We start from the raw sequence: 27060 nt of genomic DNA, 5'->3' as shown, positions 1-27060 counted from the left end.
TGCTGCACTAATTATCCTTTGCACCTGAGTGTTCCCTATTTTTACCTGTCTCTCCCAGCATACATTGCTGGTTATTGTTGTTGCCTTTCCATGTTGCTGTGCTTCTGGTTCACCCATTCCCTGTTGTTCCCTGCTGTGCTTCTGGTTCACCCGTTCCCTGTTCTTCCCTGCTGTCAGGGCCGGTGCAAGGTCTGTAGGCGCCCTAGGCAAACTTTCAGCCTAGCGCCCCCCCCCCCCCCTCTCCCCCCTGGGTTCTCACCTAAAAAAAAAAAAAAAAATTTATAATACCCAAAAAAGAAATAAATAAATATACTTACCGTTTTTGATGATCGGATGCAGGGAGGCTCTTCCTTAATGGCTGCCCACCGCTCCTCAGCATCTTTCCAGAAAAAGGAGAGGGGTGGAGCAGCCTGTGCATGCTGGGAAGAGAGGGGGGCGCTGGGTAAACTTTACTCCTGACAGACAGGGGCAGAGCAGGCGGCGCCGGGTAAACATATGTCACCTGATCACTGACGTCAGTGATCAGGTGTGCAGCCCGGGCGCATCTGACAGCGGCGGCGGACATTTAAAAACAGCGGCGGCACCGCGCCGCCGCTGCACCTCTATCCCACATCTCTCCGCTGACTAGATTTTCAATCTAGTCAGCGGCAGCGGCGCCCTGCAGGACCCGGCGCCCTAGGCAATTGCCTAAGGTTGCCTAATGGGAGCGCGGGGCCTGCCTGCTGTGCTTCTAGTTCACCAGCTCCCTGAGATCTCTTCATATTACCTGCATCAGCCATGTACCTGGTATTTACTTTCTGCATCTCCCTGCAATGCTCATTACTACACCATCTGGTTTGTACTTCCCAGCAATAAACATTATGTGTTTTACCATATTCCTGGCTCTTTAGCTGTATTTCTGCAGCACGGTGGCGAAGTGGTTAGCACTTCTGCCTCACAGTGCTAGGGTCATGAGTTCAATTCCCGACCATGGCCATATCTGTGTGGAGTTTGTATGTTCTCCCTGTGTTTGCGTGGGTTTCCTCCGGGTGCTCCGGTTTCCTCCCACACTCCAAAACATACTGGTAGGTTAATTGGCTGCAATCAAAATTGACCCTCTCTCTCTCTCTCTGTCTGCGTGTGTACGTTAGGGAATTGGGAATTTAGACTGTAAGTTCCAATGGGGCAGGGACTGATGTGAATGAAATCTATGTACAGCACTGCGGAATCAGTGGCGCTATATAAATAGATGATGATGATGATTGAAGTGTGACAGTATAACCAGCCCAAAAAACAGCTTAGGAGTTGTGTGAAAGATTTCTTTTCTGGCACTATTTTACTGCAATTCATTTTCATTTGTTTTTGCAACATGTCTGCTTTACCAATTTTTGAATTGCCGCAGTTACAGACTTTACATATGGACATAATCTTGCTACGATCTCAGCTGGCTAAATTTTCTGCTTAACTTATGGACCCACTCAGGAGACTCAGATTGTGTCTCTCCTAATTCAGAAGCTTCTGATTTGTCTCAACCAACCTTCTCTGCTATTGAATCTGTGCAAACAGCACCTCTTAATTGTGCTTCCACAAAAATGCAGTTTACTAAGAACTATGGTGTAACAAATTCCCGGTTCACAGGTGGTCCACTCCCCCATCTGACCGAAGAGGAGCGTCGGCGCAGGAAAACTATCAAATTGTGTCTATACTGTGCCAGTAATGTTCACTTCTTACAAAACTGTCCTCTCCGCAGACCACAACAGCCTACTGAACCATCTTCTCTTGTTCTCTCTCCACATTCTGGATTTGTTTACGCTTCACTTCCCATTACCAATTACAACCTTTTCTACTCCCTGGCATGAGGCCCAATCTGCCAACCGCAGTTACCATTTCTGAGGGTCCAGTTTTTGCCACCGATCCTGATACACCAGTTTTTGCCGCCGATCCTGAGACACAAGTTTTTGCCGCCGTTTGTCCTGAGGTGCCAGTTTCTGCAGCAGTTTGTCCTCAGGTGCCAGTATCTGCAGCCGTTTGTCCTGAGGTGCCAGTATCTGCAGCCGTTTGTCCTGAGGTGCCAGTATCTGCAGCGATTTGTCCTGAGGTGCCAGTATCTGCAGCCGTTTGTCCTGAGGTGCCAGTATCTGCAGCCGTTTGTCCTGAGGTGCCAGTATCTGCAGCGATTTGTCCTGAGGTGCCAGTATCTGCAGCCGTTTGTCCTGAGGTGCCAGTTTCTGCAGCCGTTTGTCCTGAGGTGCCAGATTCTGCAGCCGTTTGTCCTGAGGTGCCAGATTCTGCAGCCGTTTGTTCTGAGGTGCCAGATTCTGCAGCCGTTTGTCCTGAGGTGCCAGATTCTGCAGCCGTTTGTTCTGAGGCGCCAACTGCAGCCGTTTGCCCTGAGGCACCAGCTGCAGCCGTTTGCCCTGAGGCGCCAGCTGCAGCCGCCTGTCCAGAAGCTCCATGTCCTGCCTCCGGTTCCGAGGTCCCAGCCTCTGCCTCCTGTTCCGAGGTCCCAGCCTCTGCCTCCTGTTCCGAGGTCCCAGCCTCTGCCTCCTGTTCCGAGGTCCCAGCCGCTGCCTCCTGTTCCGAGGTCCCAGCCTCTGCCTCCTGTTCCGAGGTCCCAGCCTCTGCCTCCTGTTCCGAGGTCCCAGCCGCTGCCTCCTGTTCCGAGGTCCCAGCCGCTGCCTCCTGTTCCGAGGTCCCAGCCTCTGCCTCCTGTTCCGAGGTCCCAGCCGCTGCCTCCTGTTCCGAGGTCCCAGCCGCTGCCTCCTGTTCCGAGGTCCCAGCCGCTGCCTCCTGTTCCGTGGTACCAGATGCGGGAGGCAGAGGCTGGGACCTCGGAACAGGAGACAGAGGCTGGGACCTCGGAACAGGAGACAGAGGCTGGGACCTCGGAACAGGAGGCAGCGGTTGTCCTGAAGCGCCAGCTGCAGCCGTTTGCCCTGAGGCGCCAGCTGCAGCCGTTTGCCCTGAGGCGCCAGCTGCAGCCGCCTGTCCAGAAGCTCCAGGTCCTGCCTCCGGTTCCGAGGTCCCAGCCTCTGCCTCCGGTTCCGAGGTCCCATCCGCTGCCTCCGGTTCCGAGGTCCCATCCGCTGCCTCCTGTTCCGAGGTCCCATCCGCTGCCTCCTGTTCCGAGGTCCCATCCGCTGCCTCCTGTTCCGAGGTCCCATCCGCTGCCTCCTGTTCCGAGGTCCCAGCCGCTGCCTCCTGTTCCGAGGTCCCAGCCGCTGCCTCCTGTTCCGAGGTCCCAGCCGCTGCCTCCTGTTCCGAGGTCCCAGCCGCTGCCTCCTGTTCCGAGGTCCCAGCCGCTGCATCCTGTTCCGAGGTCCCAGCCGCTGCCTCCTGTTCCGAGGTCCCAGCCGCTGGCTCCTGTTCCGAGGTCCCAGCCGCTGCCTCCCGCATCGAGGTCCCAGCCTCTGCCTCCCGCATCGAGGTCCCAGCCTCTGCCTCCCGCATCGAGGTCCCAGCCTCTGCCTCCCGCATCGAGGTCCCAGCCGCTGCCTCCCATTCCGAGGTCCCAGCCGCTGCCTCTATATCTGAGCCTCCTGCCATTGTGCAGTCTGGTTCCGAGTCTCCAGCCGCTCTCTCTGTTCCTGAGCTACAGCCTGCTTCAGAGAGGGTGCTGCCCCTACAGCCTGCTTCAGAGAAGGCGATGCCCCTACAGCCTGTTTCAGAGAGGGCCTTGTCCCTCCAGTCCTCTCCTTAAACTTTGCATAAGGTTCAGCCCGAGTTGCCATTCCATGCAGTTCAGCCCAAGTTACCACTTGGAGCTGTCTGCTCTGAGGTTTCTCACAGTGCTGTCCTCTCCAAGTCTGCCACCCAGGCCGGGCCTGCTGCCAAGTTGTCTGCCAAGTTTGAGCCATCCTCTGCAGTGTGTGCCAAGTCCGAGCCATCGTTTGCCGAGTCTGAGCTATCACCTTTCTTTGAGGTGCACATTTCCCAAATTAGTGCCCTTCTGAGGTTTTCTGCTTCACATATTCCCTCCGTACCGAGCCTCATTAATAACCCTAAGAGACAGGTACTGTTCCTAATATCGCGTTTTAGAGGAGAAGCTTTGGAATGTGCAAAACCATTTATTGAGATGGATCACGCCATCTTATCGGACTTACGATCCTTTACTGAGGCAGTAATCAGCAAGTTTGTAACATCTCCCGCTATGCCATCTTGCAGGGCTTCTGTATTTTCAGCAATACCACCTATCTCACCTGGCCAAGAGACCATTGTGCTCCATCTAATTGGTTCAGACTGCTGTACCAGGTAATTCTCACAAGAAGAAAAGGTGAAAGAAGAGAGCAGGGTCTGCAGTGCTTCAACTTCCATCTGGCCGGGTCTTCATTGCCTTTCCGCCCTTGGACAAGTACTTGCATGCGGGGCCTCACATAGTGGACTGTAAATCAGACACTTTCAATCACTCTTGGTGATTTGGGCGTCTGGAATCTGCTCCTAAGGGAGGGGTACTGTCACGATCTGCCTGCAGCTTGCTGCTTTGTATTGGCAGCTCCTGCCTCCAGGACTATTGGACTTTATTATTTGTGTTTCACTTAATTTGTCAGCAGCAGTACCTCTGATCACCAGAGGTGCTGCTATTGCATCTGCTTCTCCCTCTTTTAGGAGTTAACCTTGCTGCACTAATTATCCCTTGCACCTGAGTGTTCCCTTTTTATACCTGTCACTCCCAGCATACATTGCTGGTTATTGTTGCTTTTCCATGTTGCTGTGCATTCCCTGTTGTTCCCTGCTGTGCTTCTGGTTCACCAGCTGCCTAGGATCTCTTCATATTACCTGCTTACTTGCATCAGCCGTGTACCTGGTATTTACTTTCTGCCTCTCCCTGCAATGTTCATTACTACACCATTTGGTTTGTACTTCCCAGCAATAAACATCATGTCAGGTGCCGTCTCCGCGCTCTCCACAGGCGCCAGAGACGGACACCTTCTCTCCGCAATCCATGTCCTGTTGCCTAGCAGCAGAACTCTATCTCTGCTCACCTGTCTGCAGCCAGCATGTCTAAACCACCAAAATCTCCCTAACCCAATCAGGAGGCACCTTAGGGCACATAAAGCAGCCTCTGACACATGTCTACTGCCAGAGTATTGGTTCTTCCAGCTCCAGCATTGTTGTTCCTGTGTTACTCCTGTGTATTGACTCCTTGGCTATAGTTTGACTTCTCTTCTGGATAATCCCTTTTCCTTCGCTGCCCGCACTGGTTTTGACCCTTGGACTGTTCCTGACTACGATTTGCCTTCTCGTCGTTGTACTGCGCTTCTCTAGCTTCGACTCGGCCTGTTTGACTACTCTCCATTCACTGCACTGTTAACTATCTGGGAGAACCGCGACCTACGCATCACAAGCAGCAAGGCCCAAACCTCCTTGCGGGGGTCCCTGGTGAACACCTGTGGTGATATTCCTAGTGAAAGTCGTGACACATCATGTGTTTCACCATATTCCTGGCTCTTTAACTGTATCTCTGCATTAAAGTATGACATTATTCTGCAACTGTTTGAAGAAAGGACCCATGTTAATTAGACTTTTTGATGTGTGAGGGTCTAGCACCTGAAGGCATAGGAAGATTTAATTAGACTGCTATTAGATTTCCTGTGTCCAAAATAAGATGCAGGAAATCACAGCGAGTTTTGCAATATCACAGATAATCGTAAATATTGTGAGCTTTGCATTGCATGTAAATCCAAGTTTGGGTAACCAAAATGCATCCTGATTCTAAAAATAGCCCGTGAGGCTGTGTTCAAATCTGTATAAAAATCACTGTTGTGTATTGAAAAGTATCATTCTGATGTTACATCTGACCTGACCAGTGATACCTTTAATCAGTGAAACTGTCCTTGTCAGGACACTTGAGCGAAATAAACATCACTCTCTGCTTCAAGACCCTGCTTGACAACTTCTTCAATATTGCTGTAATCCTGTGACCTACAGATTAGACCCTAAATCTAATCCGTCCTCCAGCTGTTCTGAAGGTTGGACCCAGTATCCAGTACCATTGCTCTGCCCGCTACCCAACAGCTCTGGCCAGTGTGATAGGCCAGGGGGGGATCCATCTACAGCACCCTGATCCTTAGTAAGCGTTCAGGGGGGGTACCAGTCCAAGTGTACCAGCATGGTAGTACACCAGCAGCGACAGTTACCCAGATGGAACGTGGTTCTGGATGCCGTAAAGGAGTCCAGTGGTGGCAGGCTCCTCCTACTGCTGCAGGAAGGGCGTATTCGGAATAACAAAAAGGGGCGGTGGCAAAGTAAGCCCTTCCGGTTCCCAGCAACAACAGACAGGGTGGCATAGGCGGTCTATCTCAGTGTCCATCACATCCTTTAGCCTGAAGGCACAGGAGGGGGGGGGTAATTAAATGTGTTAGGTTTCCTAAGTCTTTAAGACAGGATGCAGGAAATCAAGAGATTGATGTAAATTTTGTTAAAGCGTAAATAGCTTTAACTTCTAGTAGTCTGGAGGATTTTACATCCTAAGATCTGATGTAATATTTAAGACATTGCGGAGCCATCTAGGATCATCAGGCGGAGTTACTCCCTGCTAACGTGTGTCAGAATATGTATAAAAGTATCTCTGTCTTACCATGTATCACTAGTACCTTACTCTAGTGTATGTAACTGTACTTTTCAGAACTTCCTGAACTAATAAAGCATCACTGCTTCAAGATCCTACTTTGACGACTACTTACCTGCTGTAATTCAAGTGACCTGCAGATTAGACCAAATCTAATCCGTTATCAGGCTGTTCTGAGGTTGGGACCCTGCATCCAGTACCCCTGCTCTGCCCGCTACCTGCTGCTCTGACCAGTGTGATAGGCCAGGTGGAATCATCCACAGCCACCCTGAGCTGAAGGCAAGAGGTTAGGGGTACCAGCACAGGTAAACCAGCAAGAAGGTACCCAAGCAGCGAGAGTTACCCAGAAGGACATGGTTCTAGACGTTACAAAGCAGTCAAGTGGTGGCAGCAGCAAAAGCTCCTCCTACTGCGGTTAGAGAGCATATTTGGGCGAAAGATAGGGGACGTGACAAGCCCAGCCGGTTCCCAGCACCACGACAGGGTAGGCATAAGAGGTCCACCCTGTCATAATATCAAACACTGTAGAGGGAATATCTTACTGAGAAAAAGCCCAAGCTAGGATCACTACAATACTTAGCGTAATAACCTGAATAAAAAGTGGCTACTCATTGCAACTGCTGTACATCTACTGTCTTCTCCAACATATTGTCTTTATTCCCATTCTCCATCATCTGATTTTCTCTACATCAAACTATTCCTCATCTGAGGTCTCCATCTTTCGACTCCTCCTTTTCATGTTTCATCTATCTTACCATTAACAAGTATCTTTGTTTTGTTAGTATAGAAATTGATGAAAGAGTATAATGTGACTAAATCAGAAAAAGAAATATATATCATTCTGTCATGCGATTTTACAACTACAATTACACAATATGTAAATCACTTTCTTTACAGATTGTGTGATAACCTGTCAGTGATTGTTCTTCAGATCACAGAGAGTATAGACTGACTGATGGACCTAGTGATTGCTCAGGTCACTTAGAAACAAGACATGGTAGCACTTGGGGCTACGTCTGTGAGACTAATATGGATCTAACAGGAGCCAATGTCATGTGCGGTGAGATTGGATGTGGACTAGCGGTGCCATCATTAATGACCTACACAAGAAAGAGTCAAATAATCTGGACAGAAGACATCAAGTGTGTTGGTAATGAGTCCAAGTTAATCGACTGTGTGAGAGATCCTCAGCCTGAGGGAACCTGCACCAACCAAAATATCCTTACCATTCAATGTACAGGTGTGTAATACTTTATTATTACCATTATATTCCTCAGTGACTATATAATATGTCGTGTCCCTTCATTGAATATGGATTTACTATAGGTAATATATGAAAAAATTAAATCAAATAATCAATTTACAAATAATATATATTATTGCTTTACTGAGCACACATATGAATAGAAACAAATGAATTGAAACTGAGTTCACATTTATTTAATGAAATACTACATATAACAATTTTACTGCCAGCTGTATTTTAATATTCAGCATCGTCTTCAGTGTAGAAGTGGTTACAGATTGAAGTTTAGATGTGTAACATATCTGCAGCTTTATAACACGTTGTTACCATGTTCTATTCTTCTCCTGTTTGACAGGTACATCCACTGGCTACAGACTAGTGAATGATAGTGATCACTGCTCAGGCAGAGTGGAGCTCTTACACCGAGGACAATGGAAGTCACTGTGTAATTCCCACTGGGATCTACAAGCAGCTAATGTCCTGTGTAGACAATTACACTGTGGTACAGCTGCCTCACTTCCAGCTGGAGGATATTATGGGGCAACAAATGAACCTTGGACAGATAGGTATCACTGTAAAGGATCTGAGTATCACCTGTGGGAATGTGATGTCACTACACTTGGAAACAATAAGTGTCCACATTGGGATACTGCAGGTGTGATTTGTACAGGTAAGGCTGACTGTACAGTTCTCCTACACATTGGGGCATTAGCACAACAGTTCCATAAATTACGCTAGTGACAGTCAACCTCATGGTGGCAATGAGGGAGGCAAATGTCCTCAGAAGGGGATAGGGGATTTTGGGAATTTCATCTGTTAAAATTAACCAGCCAATATTATGTGATTATTTGGTGCACTTTGGACCTGTAAAAGGTTCCAAGTGGGACTCTTTGGAGGCACATGGGGCTCTGATCTGTAATTAAATCACAGCTCAGCCCAAATACACTTGCTGGGAACTCTGATAGAATTGAGTAGAACAATAGTACTCTTAGATGGAGCAGAGATTATATCACAGAATGGTTCACTAAAGATAAGGATGGACTGGAGTATCTGTGCTACATTATGTCTGATCTCTGATTAGTTTAGTTGTGAATAACTTGAAATATTTGATTTAATTCCAAGAAGAAAAAATAAATTTTGCTACAACTGTAAATCAGCTTCACAGCTGTATACAGAAATACACAGAGAAACGCGTGAGTTACCAGACTAAGATCAATGACCTGACTCTGCAACTGAGTGTTTACGAGACAAAGACATCCACTTTATGGGAGGAGAAAGCCGTCTAACAGACACACAGGGGTTTTCAAACTGTTTTGTCTTTACTATCTTCAAAATTTTCAAATGAGAGTACCCAACTAGACCGGGGAAAAAGCAGCTGAATGGAGAATATTACTCACAGGGGTAGATGGTCCCTGCACCCTGGTTCCCACAAGGGATTCAGGGGTTGATACTGAGTTGGATGTAAGTCCAACATGGAAGAGCAAAATGAGCTTTTCCATAGTGCATGTGTGCAGTAAGACTGAGACGTATCTGCCTGAGAGGCTGAATGGGGGGACGTGCTAGTGTTACCTGAGTACAGCACCGGTGTGTTCAGGCACCTTACTATCTATGTAAGGCGTAGATACAGCTCTAGGAGGTGTATCTGTAGCGGCTGCTTCCCAACTGGTGGAAGATCCGTGCTGACGATGATCATTAGCACTGATGGTTGTTAGGAAATAACATAAACATTTTTTAAGAAGTGAGCACCTAGCCCCCCAAAAGGAAAACTAGTTGTAGTGCTGCCAGCCTAGGTTGGTATCTGCAAAATCAAGAGATGGGGGTGTTTTAAAAGTGTGGTGTCTCACCGAAAATACTGATACCAGAATTATAGCAGCTTGGGGTCCACCTGCCATAGTTCCAGCCATCCCTAGACCGGTCAACATGGAATTAAATTCCCCGGGGGGATCTGTCTAACAAAAAATCCAGCCCTATGCTGATAGCATTAGGGATAATCCCGCACCCCTGGGTAAGGGCTGATAAATAAAATGAAATAGTTAAATGTTAATTTTTACTATGATGCTCTAAAGGTTACAGGTTGCCGTGGGTGCCTTTAAGTGGTTGGCCATTCAGGGACTTGTACTGCAAGGTCCAGCATACCTATGGCTGCCAGGACATGCTGACACTTCAGTAACATCCAGGGCATGCTGGGGCCTAGAGTGCACCATGAAAAATGTAAATAAAAATACAGACACCCCCAAAAACATATTCTAAATAAAAACACCCCCAACAATCCTTGTTGACCCTGTTTATTTACTCATCTTGTAACAGTCCAGGCCTTGGCAAAAGAAAACACCCAGAACAAACAACGCAGTACTAGATCAGCTGAGAGCTCCTAAGCAAATGAGATCTCAGTGCTGTTCAGTAATAGTTACACCCATTTCCCTTCTCTGAGCTGCACGAAGAGACACATTTATTGCATTGTTGCGCAATAAATGTTAACTGACAAATGAAGTGAAGAGACCTGCACCAGTGTTTCCCATCTCTCACAGTGATGGTCTAGGGAGATGGACATTCCAGATGTTTGGGTGCATGTGTGTATATGTCCTGCTGTACAACTTAATCCTACTGTCTGTTACACACCTACAGGACAGAAGGAGTTTGTGCGTCTGATGGATGGAGAAAGTCATTGTGCAGGGAGACTAGAGGTCCTCACAAATGACACATGGAGCAGAGTGGTAGCTGATCAATGGGGCATAAAAGAGGCTGAAGCTGTCTGCAGAGAATTGCATTGTGGGGACGCAGTTGAGGCATTTCCTATTGGAACATCACCAGTGATCGGTGGTCATGTGACATCCAAGAGATATTTGTTCCAACTACCCAACTGGAGAACTTCTCATCTACTGTTCCATCCTCTACAGTGATATATTCTATAAGGGGAAAGGATGTAGGAGTAATCTGCTCAGGTATAGAAGCTTCATGTATTATAAAAAGAGCATTTAGAATTTGACTGTATGTTATGTACAAACACGTGTCATAGTGTAAGATGTTGTATTACTATCAATACGTCCAGCAATATTGTCTTTTGTAGGATGTGCAGATGTTCTCATGATGGTGGGCTGCCCTAACCAAATCTGATAGGATTGGGGTGTTCTGTATAGAATGAGGGATAACTGTGATTAAATACCGGATTATACGTGAATCTGCTAAAACAAAAGTGTGTTTTAGGATATAAATATAATCTGGGAGGAGGTTTAGATGAAATGGACCTCTCGCCATAAACTCTGGTGTGGTAATATGTACTCTGCCGGTTATGATACATTGATGATGTATTTGATGTACATTGCCCATTGACTCCCTGTTGACTTTCACAATGAATGTAGATGTACATAAATTATAACTAACATAGAGTCAGTGTAAGGGATTGTCACGAACAGCACTCACCTGAGTCTGCGTGATGCATATGTGACACAGGGTCAACCACAAAGACAACCACCTGGTCTGTCTAAAATGATTAAATACTTCCCTATCTATGCCACACACTAGCTTTGCGATACTAATTACCACCACCAAGGTTGTTTCGGATAAGAGCTGACACTCTTATTTAGGAAGCCTTCGGTTCTCCCTAGCATTAATCCAACACAATTTACTTTAATCAGAGTTCACTTAAACCACAAGGTTTGCACAGTTTCAATTAAGTAGCGTCTGGACCAAACTGTCGCGTGAATTCATAAGAACACAGAGACTAGAACTTATTAAGTGTAATTTAATATGGAAGATACATCCACAATGCTTAAGATAAAAAGATAATAAAATGACATACAAATAGAGTGCAATTGTTTCTTATAAAATAAAAAGGATAAAACACAGAATTGATACCTCACTTAGAATCAAGTTTCCGTTGCTGGGAGAAGCAGGAAAAATGGGACCTCTTCAATATCGAATTGACTCCCTCAGAAGAACCCAGAGTTACATTTTCAATACAGTTTTAAAGTCAAGCTACAGGGCCCCCCAGCCCCCTTCCCTGTGAGGTCAGAACCAACAGGAGGGGAGAATGCAAATTAGGGTCTTATGACTTTGCTGTTTGAATACCTCTAAGTCAAGTTTTCTTTACACCGTCCTAACTTTTCAACAGTATGGTTTACGAACATGATTTTACCTTCACACAACAGGTCCTAAGTTTCCCTTCATCTGCATACCACACATGCCTCTGGTATGTATGATATTGGAGAAAATGATATGATCTTTTCCTGTGCCCTTATTCAGCTTGAATCTGTCATTAACATACAACCCAGTCTCTGCAGTCGGCCTGTCTGGGGCCTCCCAAACATGTGTGAGATTTCATTGTCTTGCAAGAGATCTCCTCAAAGGCATTCACATTTGCCATCCTGCCATAAATGGTATAAGGTGCTATCCTTATCTACCAGCCCCCCTGGGTGGTTTAACATCCACAAAACCCATTGATCTAACAGCTTCTAAGAGAACCAGGTCACACTATTTCTAGGAAGTAATTCACAAACATATATTTGCAGATTTATGCCTAAAAATTAGCTTGCACATGACAGGGATAATTTCCTAATTATTGATCTGATTGATAAATCAACAGATAAGAATACCCTGTTCCAAATCAGTGTGTTTATTAGGGAATATAGAAGTTCGATGGCAGAGGGACAATGAGGGTGAAGGACAGAAATCCTGAATTACTAGTGAGAGAATTGGTCCCCTGTTCAGGAATTTATTGATTAGGCCATTCTGTAAATCAGTTGAGGTTATTTTTCATGGAAAAATTTCCCATACTCCTGGTGAGTTACCTTGAAAAAGACCATTGGGTCAAAACGCGTTGGTTGGTGCTGTATCAAGTTGGCAGACAGACGTTCATCCTTTTCTACTGTTAACATCTGACTTGGCTGATTGACTGCAGTTTAACCGGACAATCAAAGATATCTTTACCTGCGATCATTTTGTCATATGTCTGGTATGAGTGTTTTGGACTCTCTGTTAAATTTTACTTGGAATTGGATTTTAATTGTGATCAAATAAATATTTTTACACTATACTAGAAAGGATTTTTCTTTTCCTTATATATATATATATATATATATATATATATATATATATATATATATATATATATATATATATATAATTTTATGAAGATACCGGCTTTTCTGGCCCAATTCTACCCACTTCACTCTGGCTGGCCACCCACGGGTGCCTTCCTAGGCCAGGGGAGCCTACCCAGTACCTTCTAAGGTTCTTATTAGTCACTCAGGCAAATACAGTTAGAAAAGTACGACAGTACATTTATTGTAATAAAAATAATCACTAGAATATGGGGATAGTGGGGAAACTACTGGAAGGTATATTAAGGGATAGTATTCAGGATTACTTGGTGCGCAATAAGATTATTAGTGGGAATCAGCATGGATTTGTGAAGGATTAGTCATGTCAAACTAACCTAGTTAGTTTCTACGAGGAAGTTAGTGGGAACTTAGACCAGGGCAGCACAGTAGATGTGGTCTACTTAGATTTTGCAAAGGCCTTTGATACAGTGCCACACAAGAGGTTGGTTTACAAAATAAGAGAACTGGGTCTAGGAAACAACATTTGTACTTGGATCGAAAACTGATTAGAGAATAGGGAACAGAGAGTTGCGATAAATGGAACATTTTCTAATTGGTCAAAAGTCTTAAGTGGAGTACCTCAAGGTTCCTAGCTGGGCCACTCCTTTTAAATATATTTATTAATGACCTTGGTGATGGTTTAGAGAGTAAAGTTTCTATTTTTGCAGATGACACTAAACTCTGTACGGTAATAAAATCAGAGCAAGATGTAGCTTCTCTACAGAAGGACATAAATACACTGGAGGATTGGGCGGCCAAATGGAATAATGTAAGGTTATGAATTTAGGGATCAAAAACAAGAATGCATGCTATAAATTAAATGGAATTAATTTAAGAGAATTTATAATGAAAAAGGATTTGGGAGTGCTCATAGACAGTAGACTTAGCAATAGTGCTCAATGTCAAGCAGCAGCTGCAAGGGCAAACAAAGTATTGGCATGCATAAAAAGGGGCATAGATGCAATGGAAGACAGTGTAATTTTGCCACTGTATAAATCATTGGTAAGACCTCATCTTGAATATGCAGCACAGTTCTGGGCACCGCTCTATAAAAAAGATAATTTGGAACTAGAAAAGGTTCAGAGAAGGGCAACAAAATTGATAAAGGGTATGGAGTCATTAAGTTATGAGGAAAGGTTAGCCAGTTTAGGCATGTTTACTTTAGAAAAGAGGCGTCTAAGAGGAGATATGATTACTATGTACAAATACATTAAGAGAACTGTCATGGGAACTTTTTGCCCCAAGGATTCAGGACACAGGAAACGCGGTCACCCCCTAAGGTTAGAGGAGAGGAAATTTCACAACCAGCAAATGAAGGGGTTCTTTACAGTAAGGGCAGTCAAGATATTGAATTCACTGCCAGGGAAGGTTGTGATGGCAGATTCAATAGATATGTTTAAGAAACGGTTAGACAAATTTTTTGCAGAAAAGTGTATCCAGGGATACGACCGTTAATTAAAATGAAGGATAGTATTGGATACAGGGTAAAAATAGGACAGCAATATTGGGTCTGGGGGGATTTTCACAATTGAAACAGATTGATGGTTGCTTACTCTGGATGAATTTCAAATATAAGTGCAGGATCGCAGGAGATCCAAAATAGGTTGAACTTGATGGTCTGGTGTCTTTTTTCAACCTCATCCACTATGTAATTTGTGGGGAAACGAGGTATTAATATCACCTCAACGTGTCAACAGTGGACTATAAAAACATATACTTTTCTAGCTCTCTGGTTCCCCATATTTCTCAGTCATATTTAGACTTGTGTATTCTATTTTGAAAGTAGCTAAAATGTCTGCCAGCATGTATTGTTAACTTGCAGACTAGTCCATTGTTTCAGTCTAGGCAAAAGAATCATTGTCCACCAGTCCTGTATGAATGTACATCACACCAGAGGGTCTCTTGTCTTTGTTTAGCTGTGAGCTCTATGTTTAACTACAGAGGACTGCATTCTGTATTTAAATGTAAATGTGTCTGGATTGTGATCCCTCCTGTTTAAACAAACTCTGCTGTATAGCCACAGAACAATACCTGTCCTTAATTAAACCAGGAGTGATGCATCTGCTATTCCTTTGTCTGTATGTTTACCTGTGAAAAGGTAAACACAGAAAAGGACCAATCAGGCAGGTCCTGGAATTGCTGATGAGGTCATTTTTGGGCTTAAAAGAGAGCTCTAGAGGACAGAAAATTGGCATTCACTATCAAGTGATAGCTGAAGTGAGGCTGGCGTTCAGATATAGATCTCTGCCCCTGACACGAACAGGACAATCGGTCCCTGGATTACTGCCGCTGCCCTGATCTACCTCTCCAGGTCTTGGGGAGCTGTGTGTCTGCCAAAAGCGGAGTGACAGTGACTTAGGGCCGCTATGTTTGCTGCTAGTCTTAAAGGAGAGAGGGGGAGAAGCTTGGATTGATAGACAGCAGTCCCTGAAAGTGACAAGGATACTGGTGATGTGTTTTCATTATGCCCTGTATGTTGTCTGTGCCAGACTGTAGTGTTATTTGTTGCAAGTTATTATTATTTACATCTGTTGTTGCTGTGTGGTGCTACCATTTTGTTAAATAAACTTCCACAAATGCCACAAATTCTTTTTATACTTCAAAGTGCCTCAAAAAAAATTTAGGATACAGAAAAAATGCCCCTAATGACTGTTATGCCTCACAATTGTATAAACAATAATTTTAGGGCAATATTAAATTAACAAAAAATTATATAATTGTGTACTTACCTCTTCCAGGCGTGATCCGGTTTGCAATGGTGCTTGGGAGGAACTGCGCACAGCTGAACTAAAAGGAATAAATGACAGCCGGAGAAGAGCTGAACTGCTGCGTTTTCAGCTCTTCTCCTGCTGTCATTTAGGAAGTATTGTTTTTTTCCCATCCTGCCCCTTGCATTACCTAGTCATTAAAGTGTTTAGCAGTGCTCCTCACAGTAAATGTGTCAGGATCAGTGTGGAAAACCCACACAGCCTTGATCCCAGACTTTTCTTTCTGCTACTATGTTGCTAAGGTAACCTCGAGCAGCCAGGTGATCACCGCAGTGCGATCACATAATTCACAATGCAGCAAATCAACACAGAAGGGGAGCTCATCCCGCAGGAACCTTACAGTATAGTATGTTATAGTACAGGGAGTTCTATCTCTCATGCCATTAATAGCTCCAGCCATGCTGTGAAGCTGCTAAACCAGCTGTCACGAGCCGCGGCGGTACTCACAGCCGCCGCGGCTCGCATCCTGTCGGTCCCAGCGTCCCGGCCGTCGCTATGACGACCGGGACGTCACTTCCTTCCAGCTCCCGACCACAGCGTCGCTGCAGCCAGGCGCGCCTGCGCATTAGGGGCTAATAGTTAGATTCAGCCTGTGGCTGAATTAGCAGTCTTTAGCATGCAGGTGTGAGATTCAGGGCTAGCCCTGATTGGCCTTTTAGTATCTGGCAATTAGTCTGCAACTGTGGCTCTGTTTGTGATTGGCTCTGGGTTGCATTTAAGGCAATGAGGTTCTGATGCCTCATTGCCGGTTATAGCGTTCTGTCTCCAGTCCTGCTGCCTGCTTGTACTATCCGTTTAGGTTCCTGCTACCTTAGATTTGACCACCCGTGTTTGACCCCTGCTTGTTATTGGACCTGTGACCCTTCTCTTCTGAACTTGACCTTTTGCCTGGAATTCGGATTTTGCTTCTTTGCCTGTCAGTTTGACCCTTCGCTTGCCCTTGGATATTGCATCTGTGCCTGTGACCTTTTGACCTTGGATTTCTCTTATATACCGTCCACCAATCACTCCTGGGAAACTCCTTTAAGTCAGTATACGCTACTCGACCCTCGGTCGGCCCGCAGCCCAGTCTGTCCCCACCACTAGGGGCTCCAGCGAACACCTGGCCTTCTGAATAGTTCCCGAGTTTCACTGTACTGACTTGGGAGTTCCTAACACCTGCTTTCTTGTTATGACTCACTGTGACCAATGCTTGGATATTAACCCTGTCTGTTTGCTGCCTGCCCTGACCACTGCCTGGACACTGACCTAGTCTGTTAGCTGCCTGCACTGACCTCAGTCTAGATTCTTAACATGTCTGTTTGCTGTCTGCACTGACCACTGCTTGGACACTGACCTTGTCTGTTAGCTGCCTGCGCTGACCTCAGCCTAGATTCTGAACCTGTCTGTTTGCTGCCTGTGCTGACCTCAGCCTAGATTCTGAACCTGTCTGCCTGCTGTCTGTCCTGACACTGCTTGGACATTCATCTAGCTGCTTGCTGTCCCTTCTTGGTCCCACTATTCTAAATCTGGTGGAACTAGATCTTTAGTAGCTCCACACATCCTGCTGACCACCTTGGCGAGTCCTGTTCATTGCTATCTATTTAATTTCTCACCCGAATTACACTCCTGTCTGATACTTCAGCCTCTAATATTATCTTGCACTAACATCAGGATTGGTATAAGTTCCTACTGAGTAATACATTTGTTCTTGCAGAGTTCCTGGACCTTCGTCTGGTTGGTGGGTCACATGACTGTGAAGGACGCCTGGAAGTCTATTATAATGGAAGTTGGGGATCTGTATGTAATAATGATATGAGAGATGACTCAATCACTGTTATCTGCTACCATCTGAGTTGTGGATCTAAGGGATATGTTAACGCATCGAGCAGATATAGAGTTCTAAATAAGCCCTTTTGGGTGGACCATATTAACTGTCGCAGAGGTGACAACTTCTTATGGCAGTGCCCATCTTCTCCATGGAATATCGAATCTTGCGATGATAGAGACCTAGCTATAATTCATTGTGAGTAAATGAATGTTTATTTACACCATGTTTCCTGATCTGTATTTCACCATACTGTGTAATTCCATAATTTATTTAATAAAATATTAATGAATATGAATTTGTTTAAAAATGATTCATTGTTTTATGATAAATATATCAGGATTGACCATTGAAATAGCCAAGGAATCCACCAGTGGATCACAAGCTTTACTGTCATTACACCCTTTATCCTCAGAGGACCAATTCCTGTATTACTGTATTAGATCCTCAAATACCTGTCTGACGGCTGATACTGTGTTCCACCGCTAACACCAGGGAAGATGGTATTATTAGCACTGAGGTCTCTAATACACCACAACAAAGGGTCTCATCACTAGAGAGCTACTATTGTCTCTCAGTCTCTACCACACCAGAAGGGCTGGTAGGAGTCACCACAGTCCTGCACCCAGACAATATCAGTAGGACCAAGAAGAAGCCATCAGACAGAGATGGAGGTTATTGTATCTGGGTTACGGCTCCCAGCTATAAGAAGTGGGATATTGTGTTGTGCTACCACCTATGTACCAGGGACATCTATGCACCTCTCCAGAATTCCACACAAAACCACTTATGTTCTAAGCTGGGGGTAATTATTTATTTCTATCTATTTTACGGGGAGAATGATCTATGTATTTTTTAGAAAATGATTTGATAAAATGTTAACGTGAATAACGGAACGGTAATTTTATTGTTGCATTAATACTAATATTATAAAAAGAGAAATATAAAATAAGCTGCTACATGAATCAATAGATATATTGGTTACAATGTTTTAATACAGCCATTTAAAAACAAAGTAAACACTTTCATGTTTAGTACATATTTATTGTTTCATTTTTAAACTATTTTAGTTTCTCGATATATCTAATAACAGGGTCGGTGCAAAGTTTCTCGGTGCCCTAGGCAAATCTTGAGCCTACCGCCCCTCTTCCCCTCAATTTCGACTTCTTAGCCCCTCACACACTTGACATTTGTAAAATGAATAGTAATGTCATGCCTGAGGATTTGTCTGTACCCGGACAGGTTGTGGCTGTGGACCAGGACTGGTGGCTATGTGCAAGAAGCTGGGTCGCTTGATTAGGTTTCTTCGCTTGGGAGAGAACGATCTGGTACAGATTGTGGTTGCTGAGCATTAAGAAGGCTACTAAGTGTGAATGGCATTGTAGACTGGGAAGAAGTCAGGAATAGCAAGACGGGGATCAGATTAAGCAGTGGAAACCAGGTTGGAACCGGAATGCTGGACCGGACTGGAACCGGAATGCTGGCCGCGCTGTCTGGGCAGAAACAGACTGCTAGAAATTATGTTGGTGTCTGAGGAATCAATGTTGCACTAGCAACAGGTTAGGGCTCCAGGAAGTCCTTTTATAGGGACTGCTAGCCCCTGACTGGAAGTTGTGGACAGCTGAGCTGAAGCAGCACTCTGGCTGGCTGAGATGGAGCAGGTGACGGAATCCAAGATGGCAGCACCCAGGCACTGGTCTTGGAGGGAACTCTGGAGTGGAGACAGACTGGACAGCACTCTGCAGGGAGACCTGAGACCAGCAGAGCCTATGGACCACAGGGATAGCTTAGAAAGTCAGCAGAGGGGTGAGTAACAGGACCTGAGAGCGTAGTGCATGACAGTACCCTGCCTTTTGTGTGTGGATCCTGGACGACACCTGGGCTTTGAAGGGAATCATGCATGAAAGATACGGATCAAACGTGGAGCACATACATTAGTGGATTTAATCCAGGCTCGTTCTTCTGGGTCATAACGGCTCCAACTGATAAGATATTGAAGATGACCATGACAAATCTGTGAATCAAGTATCCTTTCTACTTCATACTCAACTCCTCATTGAGTTTGAATTTTAGGAGTCCTAGGGAGTGTAGAATGAAACCTGTTCAGGATCAAAGGCTTCAACGAGGAAATGTGGAAGGAGTTTGGGATTCATAGGAATGGAGAAAGTTTGAGTCTGTTAGTTACTGGTTTGATGACTTGTTCTATGAAAAATGGACCAATGTAGCGAGGGGCAATCTTCATGGAAGGTACTTTAAGCCTCAAGTTGTGAGTGGAAACCCAGAATTGACCCCCCTGTTTGAGACCGGGTATTGCTTGATGTTTGCGATCAGCAAATTTCTTGTAATTGGAGGAAACATCTTTCCATATCTTAGTGAACTGGCATAAAGTAATATCAGCAACAGGTACAATAGCAGAAGGAAGAGGTTGAAACTCTAGTATTCTACTATGAAGTCCATAGACTGTGAAAAAGGATATAGACACAAAGAAGAAGTGGTACTAATTATTGTTGAAGAATTCTAGCCCAGGATAACAGTTCTTTCCAGTTATCTTGTGAAGAAGAGACAAATCTGCAAAGAAAAGTTTCTAAGTCCTGATTCACCCTTTTGGTATGACCATTCGTTTGGAGGTGATAGGCAGACAAAAACTAAAGCTTCACTTAAAGAGCTGAACACTGAGCTGACCAGCTGACCAGAACTTGGCCATGATCTGGACCGACGATTGGAGTTAATTTCTGAAGGCAAGCCATGGAGTCTGAAAAAATCCAGAATAAACAATTGAGCCAGTTGGAGCAGAGGGTAGTGAGGGGAATAAAATGGTTCACCTTGGAAAATCTGTCAACTACAACCCAAATGGTTTTGAACCCATTAGAAACTGGTAGATCTGTAATGATCCATAGACAGGTGTCAACCAGCAGGTGTCATACAAGGTATTTTATGCTGGGCACATTTGGAACAGGAACTATGAATTTTTGGATGTCCTGCTTGAGAGTAGGCCACCAATAGGATCTTTGAACTAATTTGAGAGTTTTTCGAACTCCCGAATGCCTGGAGAATCGTGAAGCGTGAGTCTAGTGAGGCAATATCTTGCCAAGTGCTGGAGCTACGAAAATTTTAGGTACAATATTGGTGGTAGAGAAGGACACAGGATTGATGTTGGGACTTCTTTTGGTGAGGAAAAGATCTTCATCTTGAATCATAGAACGATAGGGCAACAGACTTTCAATTCTGGGATCCTGGCATGGAAGTTACCTTGTGTCACGGGCACTAGGAGTCTTTGCCCAGGATATCACCAGATGATGTTCTTACCAGAGTAATATAGCTGGTACTATAGTCCTCTGGTAGCAGGGTGACAACGGAACAGGAGAAACAACAGATGGTGAGAGAATGCTCAAGGAAGGTCTATGACTAGCAGCAACTGGTAATGACTTAGATGTATGTACACGAGGAACCAGATGGACAAGTAAACATGAGGAGAGTCAGTGGTCTGCGTACAGCAAGTTGTACCACTGCTATAGTGAGGAGGAATGTCCAGGAGTAGAGAGGAGATAGTGAAAGTCAGTGGTCTGCGTACAGCAAGTTGTACCACTGCTTATGTGAAAGGATACTTGAAACTGGTGCCAATGGGAAACAGGAGTCAGTGGTCTGCATTCAGCAAGTTGTACCACTGCTATATATATGTGAGGGGCACGAGGAGATGAATGGAATACTGAGGATACACAGGGCACACGGAACTTGATCCCACGATGGTAACCACAATACACAATACAATAATAACTGACAAGCGCTGCTTGAAGTATACAAAGTCACTATAGAGATCCAGGTAATAGGAAACAAAGTCAATAGTAACAATAGCTTCAGTAGATGGAAGACTCCGGAGATGAACACAACACAGTCCAGACTGATATGCAATACAATAGCAAAGTCAATGGAAAGTATGCATACCGCGGTTCAGGAGAGCAGGCTGTCAAGGAGACGTGCAGGGATACCTGAACGGCTGAACGCCGGCAGGAGGAAAGACCACTGGATGATGGAAGCGGTAATCAGGTTGGTGCAGCGCACGGAAGGTAACCGGTAATCAACGGAGCAATACTCAGGAAGCAGTAGTAAGTAAAACTGGAAACATGATGAACACGGGAGAGTTGAGGCTGTCTGGTATCCGGCAGTAGCAGCGGAGGAAACGGAGGGAAGGCACGCTGAACACAGGAGAGTAGAGGCGGTCTGGAATCCGCAGTAGTAGCGAAGGAATCAGTGGAGAGCTGACACGATGAACACAGGAGAGTTGAAGTGGTCTGGAAACCACAATCGTAGTAGACAGGAATCAGCTGGAGCTGAATACACGAGGAAACACAGGAACACCCTCAGAGGCTCATGGGGAATTAGACTCCAAGATCAGGCAACCAGGTAATGATCACAGGTGGTTTAAATAGGGAGGGTTGCCTGATCATCCAATCAATTAAAAGCAACAGGAACTGAAGGTTTCATAAGGGCTGCACATGCGCAGACCCTCAGAATGGCGGACGGCCACGGTTCCTGAACACAGGAGAAATGGCACTCACAGTCTGGTGAGTGACAGTACCCCCCCTTTTAAAGGTGGGCACAGAACACCTGGAACCGGGTTTGTCCGGAAACTTGGAATAAAACTTCTTAAGAAGAGCTGGAGCGTTGAGATCTTCTGCTTTAATCCATGAACGCTCTTCAGGACCAAAGCCCTTCCAATGAACGAGGAAACGAAGAACACCTCGCAAAATTTTTGCATCTAATATGTGAGTAATCTCAAAGTCCTCCTCTTGATGAGCTTGAACTGGCCGAGGTGCTGAAGGAGGGACCGAGAAACGGTTGATGATAAGAGGTTTGAGCAAAGACACATGGAAGGCATTGGAAATACGAAGGTTCTTAGGTAGTAGAAGTTTGAAACAAACTGGATTTATCACTTGAATGATCCTATATGGACCAATAAAACGAGGAGCGAACTTCATAGATGGGACCTTCAAACAAATAATTTTGGTTGATAACCATACACGATCTCCGATTTTAAGTGGTGGAATAACCCGTCTCTTTTTATCTGCAAAAGACTTATATCTGGCAGATGTCTTCTTTAAACAGGTTTTAACCTGAGACCAAATATTTTTGAAGGTCTGACAAACAGTCTCTAAGGCAGGAACTTGGGTGGGAGGGAGGGCAGGAAATTCCGGAAAAGACGGATGGTGACCGTAAACCACAAAGAATGGAGTTTTAGAAGATGATTCATGATACATGTTGTTATGAGCGAATTCAGCCCATGGAAGCAAATCTACCCAGTTGTCTTGGTTGGCTGAAGAGAACATCCTTATAAAAGTCTCAAGATCTTGATTGACCCTTTCGGTTTGTCCGTTTGATTGAGGATGGTAGGAGGATGAGTGATAATCGGATACCCAAGGTCTTACAAAGGGCTCGCCAGAATCTGGAAATGAATTGCACTTCTCTATCTGAAACAATCTCGGAAGGACATCCATGAATACGGAAGATTTCTTTGATGAAATAATCAGCCAGAGTAGATGAAGAAGGTAAACCGGTCAAAGGAACGAAATGTGCCATCTTCGAAAATCTATCCACCACTACCCAAATAGTATTGCACTTTTTACTAGGAGGAAGATCAGTAACAAAGTCCATACTAATATGGGTCCACGGCTTGGAAGGAATGGGTAGTGGTTGAAGCAAACCCGCTGGAGTTCTGCGGGGAGTCTTAAACTGTGAACACAATTCACAAGCAGCCACAAAATCTTTGACATCTCTCCTCATAGAAGGCCACCAGTAACTTCGAGAAAGAATTTCAAAAGTCTTGCGTTCACCAGCATGTCCAGAAAAACGAGACGAGTGAAACCACGAAAGGATTTTCTTCCTAAGAGCAGGAGGCATGAGGGTTCTCCCAAATGGTAGCACCTTAGTGGAAGAAGCAGCCAGAGAAACACATTTGGGGTCTAATATAGAGTGGTTGGGACCATCTTCAATGTCTAAAGACGTCACAAAAGTTCGAGATAGGGCGTCTGCTTTTTTATTTTTTGCAGCTGGTTTGAAGGTTATGATTAGTTCAAAACGAGAAAAGAAAAGAGACCATCTTGCTTGACGAGGATTCAAACATTGAGCAGACTGTAAATATGACAAATTTTTATGATCAGTAAAAATTGTCACAGGATGACGAGCTCCTTCCAACAAATATCTCCATTCCTCTAATGCTACTTTTATAGCCAGCAACTCCTTGTCCCCGATGGTATAATTCTTCTCCGCAGGCAGAAGACCCCGAGAGTAAAAGGCACAAGGATGGCATTTTTGTTGCTCCGATCTTTGGGAGAGAATGGCTCCTAAACCAACATTAGAGGCATCTACCTCTAGGAAGAAGGGAAGCGTCACATCAGGCTGTTGAAGAACAGGAGCGGAGGAGAAGGACTCTTTGAGAAACTGGAAGGCTTGAAGGGCCTCAGGGGACCATTGTTTAGTATTGGCCCCTTTACGAGTTAGGGCCACAATAGGAGATGCAATCGAGGAAAAATCTTGAATGAAGCGTCTATAGTAATTGGCAAAACCTAAAAAACGCTGAATTGCACGAAGAGTAGTTGGCTGAGGCCAATGTAATACAGCATTCACCTTTTCTGGATCCATCTGAAGACCAACTCCGGAGACAATATATCCCAGAAATGGAATCTGGGGCAACTCGAATGAACATTTTTCTAACTTGCAGAATAATGAATTTTTCCGGAGTCTGGAAAGGACCTCTGCCACATGTTGATGATGAGAAGGCAAGTCCTGAGAAAAGATTAATATGTCGTCCAGATAGACGACGACACAAACATATAACAAGTCCCGGAAGATCTCATTAATGAAACCCTGGAAAACAGCGGGGGCGTTACATAACCCGAAGAGCATTACTAAATATTCATAATGCCTGTCTCTGGTGTTGAAAGCTGTCTTCCATTCGTCACTGGACCTGATTCGAATTAAATTATAGGCACCACGAAGATCCAACTTGGTAAAGATCCGGGCTCCCTTGATACGATCAAATAACTCAGTAATTAATGGAATGGGATACCGATTTTTGATAGTTATAGCGTTAAGTCCACGGAAATCTATGCAAGGACGTAATGACCCATCCTTCTTTTTTACGAAGAAAAACCCTGCTCCAGCGGGAGAGGTAGAAGGTTGAATAAATCCTCGCTGGAGATTCTCTTTGATATACTCAGATGTGGCTTGAGTTTCAGGTAACGAAAGTGGATACACACGACCCCTGGGAGGAGTCTTGGCAGGTTGAAGATCAATCGGACAGTCCCACGAACGATGAGAAGGAAGACGTTCAGACTGAATTTTATCAAATACATCGGCAAAAGAAGCATACTGAGGAGGAAGTCCCGGTGAACAAGGTGAAATGGAGGATTGCTGTATCTTGAGAGGAACGACTTGAGAGAGGCAACGATGAAGACATTCAGGCCCCCAAGACGTAACTTGAGGAGTGTGCCAGTCAATCTGGGGAGAATGACGTTGAAGCCATGGAAGGCCTAATACAATCGGACTGGTAGTAACAGGAAGAATTATAAATGAAATTTCTTCCTGGTGTAATACACCAATTTGAAGGGTTACTGGAGACGTACTCTGGGTGATGAGACCATTAATAATGCGTGATCCATCGATAGCAGTCACAGTAATAGGTATTTTCAAAGTAATCACTGGTAGGGACCATTGATTCACGAGGGATTTAGAAATAAAGTTTCCTGCAGCTCCAGAGTCAATAAGTGCTTGGGACATGAAAGATTTGGTAGCAAAGGAAACCGTAACATCAAAAGCACAAACTTTTAATTTCGTAGAACATGGAGAGGACTCCAGGGACCCTAACTTCACCTCTCCAGAACTGGTTAGGGCCTGGCATTTCCCGTTTTTGTTTTTTTTTTAGGGCATGAATTGAGCATATGAGTAGAATCAGCACAATAGATACAAAGTCTATTTTTTACTCTTCGGTCCCTCTCCTCTGAAGTTAATTTGGAGCGACCTATCTCCATAGGTATCACCGGAGATGAAACTTGGCGAACTTGAGGACTTGAGCGAAGAGGTGCTTTAAATGAAGTTGTTTTTTCAGACTCTCTTTCACGAAATCTCATGTCTACACGATGGCAAAGAGAAATCAAATCTTCTAGAGAAGTAGGTAATTCTTGAGTAGTCAGTGCATCTTTAATTTTATCAGAAAGCCCCTGCCAGAAGGCGGCAATTAAAGTTTCAGTGTTCCACTGAAGTTCAGAGGCTAATATCCGAAATTGAATGACGTACTGGGCTACAGTACGAGAACCCTGACGTAGACGGAGGATGCTGGATGCAGCGGAAATAACACGACCAGGTTCATCGAATACACTTCGAAACATGGAAATAAATTTGGCACTATCTTGTAATAATGGGTCATTTCTTTCCCATAGAGGGGAAGCCCATGCGAGAGCTTGTCCGGAAAACAAGGAAATGAGATAGGCCACTCTGGAACGATGAGTAGAGAAATTGTGAGGTTGAAGCTCAAAATGAACTGAGCATTGATTTAGAAAACCCCTGCATGTTTTGGGGTCTCCATCATATTTTGAAGGAGTAGGCAGGTGTAGCTTGGAAGCAGTAGACACCTGGGATGACACTGGGGAAATGGAGGAAGGCACAGGAGCATCAACAGTAGCTGTGATATTTTGCGCAGACGTTCTTTGGGAGGCTAACGCCTGGCAACATTGCAGCAATTGTTGTTGGCGAACATCCTGTTGTTCAATACGGGTAACCAGATACTGCAGCAACTCTTTAGCTGTAGGTTCCGCTCCTGGGTCTGTCATGGCCTGATCTTACTGTCACGGGCACTAGGAGTCTTTGCCCAGGATATCATGAGATGATGTTCTTACCACAGTAATATAGCTGGTACTATGGTCCTCTGGTAGCAGGGTGACAACGGAACAGGAGAATCAGCAGATGGTGAGAGGATGCTCAAGGAAAGTCTATGACTAGCAGCAACTGGTAATGACTTAGATGTATGTACACGAGGAACCAGATGGACAAGTAAACGTAAGGAGAGTCAGTTGTCTGCGTACAGCAAGTTGTACCACTGCTATAGTGAGGAGGAATGTCCAGGAGTAGAGAGGAGGTAGTGAAAGTCAGTGGTCTGCGTACAGCAAGTTGTACCACTGTCTATAGTGAAGGAATGGATTCCATGTGCAAGTAGGTAACGGGGAAGTCAGTGGTCTGCGTACAGCAAGTTGTACCACTGCTTATGTGAAAGGATACTTGAAACTGGTGCCAATGGGAAACAGGAGTCAGTGGTCTGCGTTCAGCAAGTTGTACCACTGCTATATATATGTGAGGAGGGGCACGAGGAGATGAATGGAATACTGAGGATACACGGGGCACACGGAACTTGATCCCACGATGATAACCACAATACAATAATAACTGACAAGCGCTGCTTGAAGTATACAAAGTCACTATAGAGATCCAGGTAATAGGAAACAAAGTCAATAGTAACAATAGCTTCAGTAGATGGAAGACTCCGGAGATGAACACAACACAGTCCAGACGGATATGCAATACAATAGCAAAGTCAATGGAAAGTA

The 27060-nt window shown here is 44.8% G+C and overlaps 1 protein-coding gene and 1 pseudogene across 3 annotated transcripts in view; one reads left to right on the top strand and one right to left on the bottom strand.

Moving 5' to 3' along the window:
- Positions 1 to 27060, bottom strand: part of LOC142108564 (uncharacterized) — a 625828-nt gene that overhangs the window by 335040 nt on the left and 263728 nt on the right. The gene's annotated exons all lie outside the window — the stretch shown is intronic.
- LOC142108402 (antigen WC1.1-like) overlaps positions 1 to 27060 on the top strand; it is a 63401-nt pseudogene that overhangs the window by 19044 nt on the left and 17297 nt on the right.

This window comes from Mixophyes fleayi, chromosome 12 (assembly GCF_038048845.1).
Source record: "Mixophyes fleayi isolate aMixFle1 chromosome 12, aMixFle1.hap1, whole genome shotgun sequence".
Classification (NCBI taxonomy): domain Eukaryota; kingdom Metazoa; phylum Chordata; class Amphibia; order Anura; family Limnodynastidae; genus Mixophyes; species Mixophyes fleayi.
The sequence above is the reverse complement of the archived record's forward strand: the minus strand, read 5'-3'. Positions and strand labels throughout refer to the sequence as shown.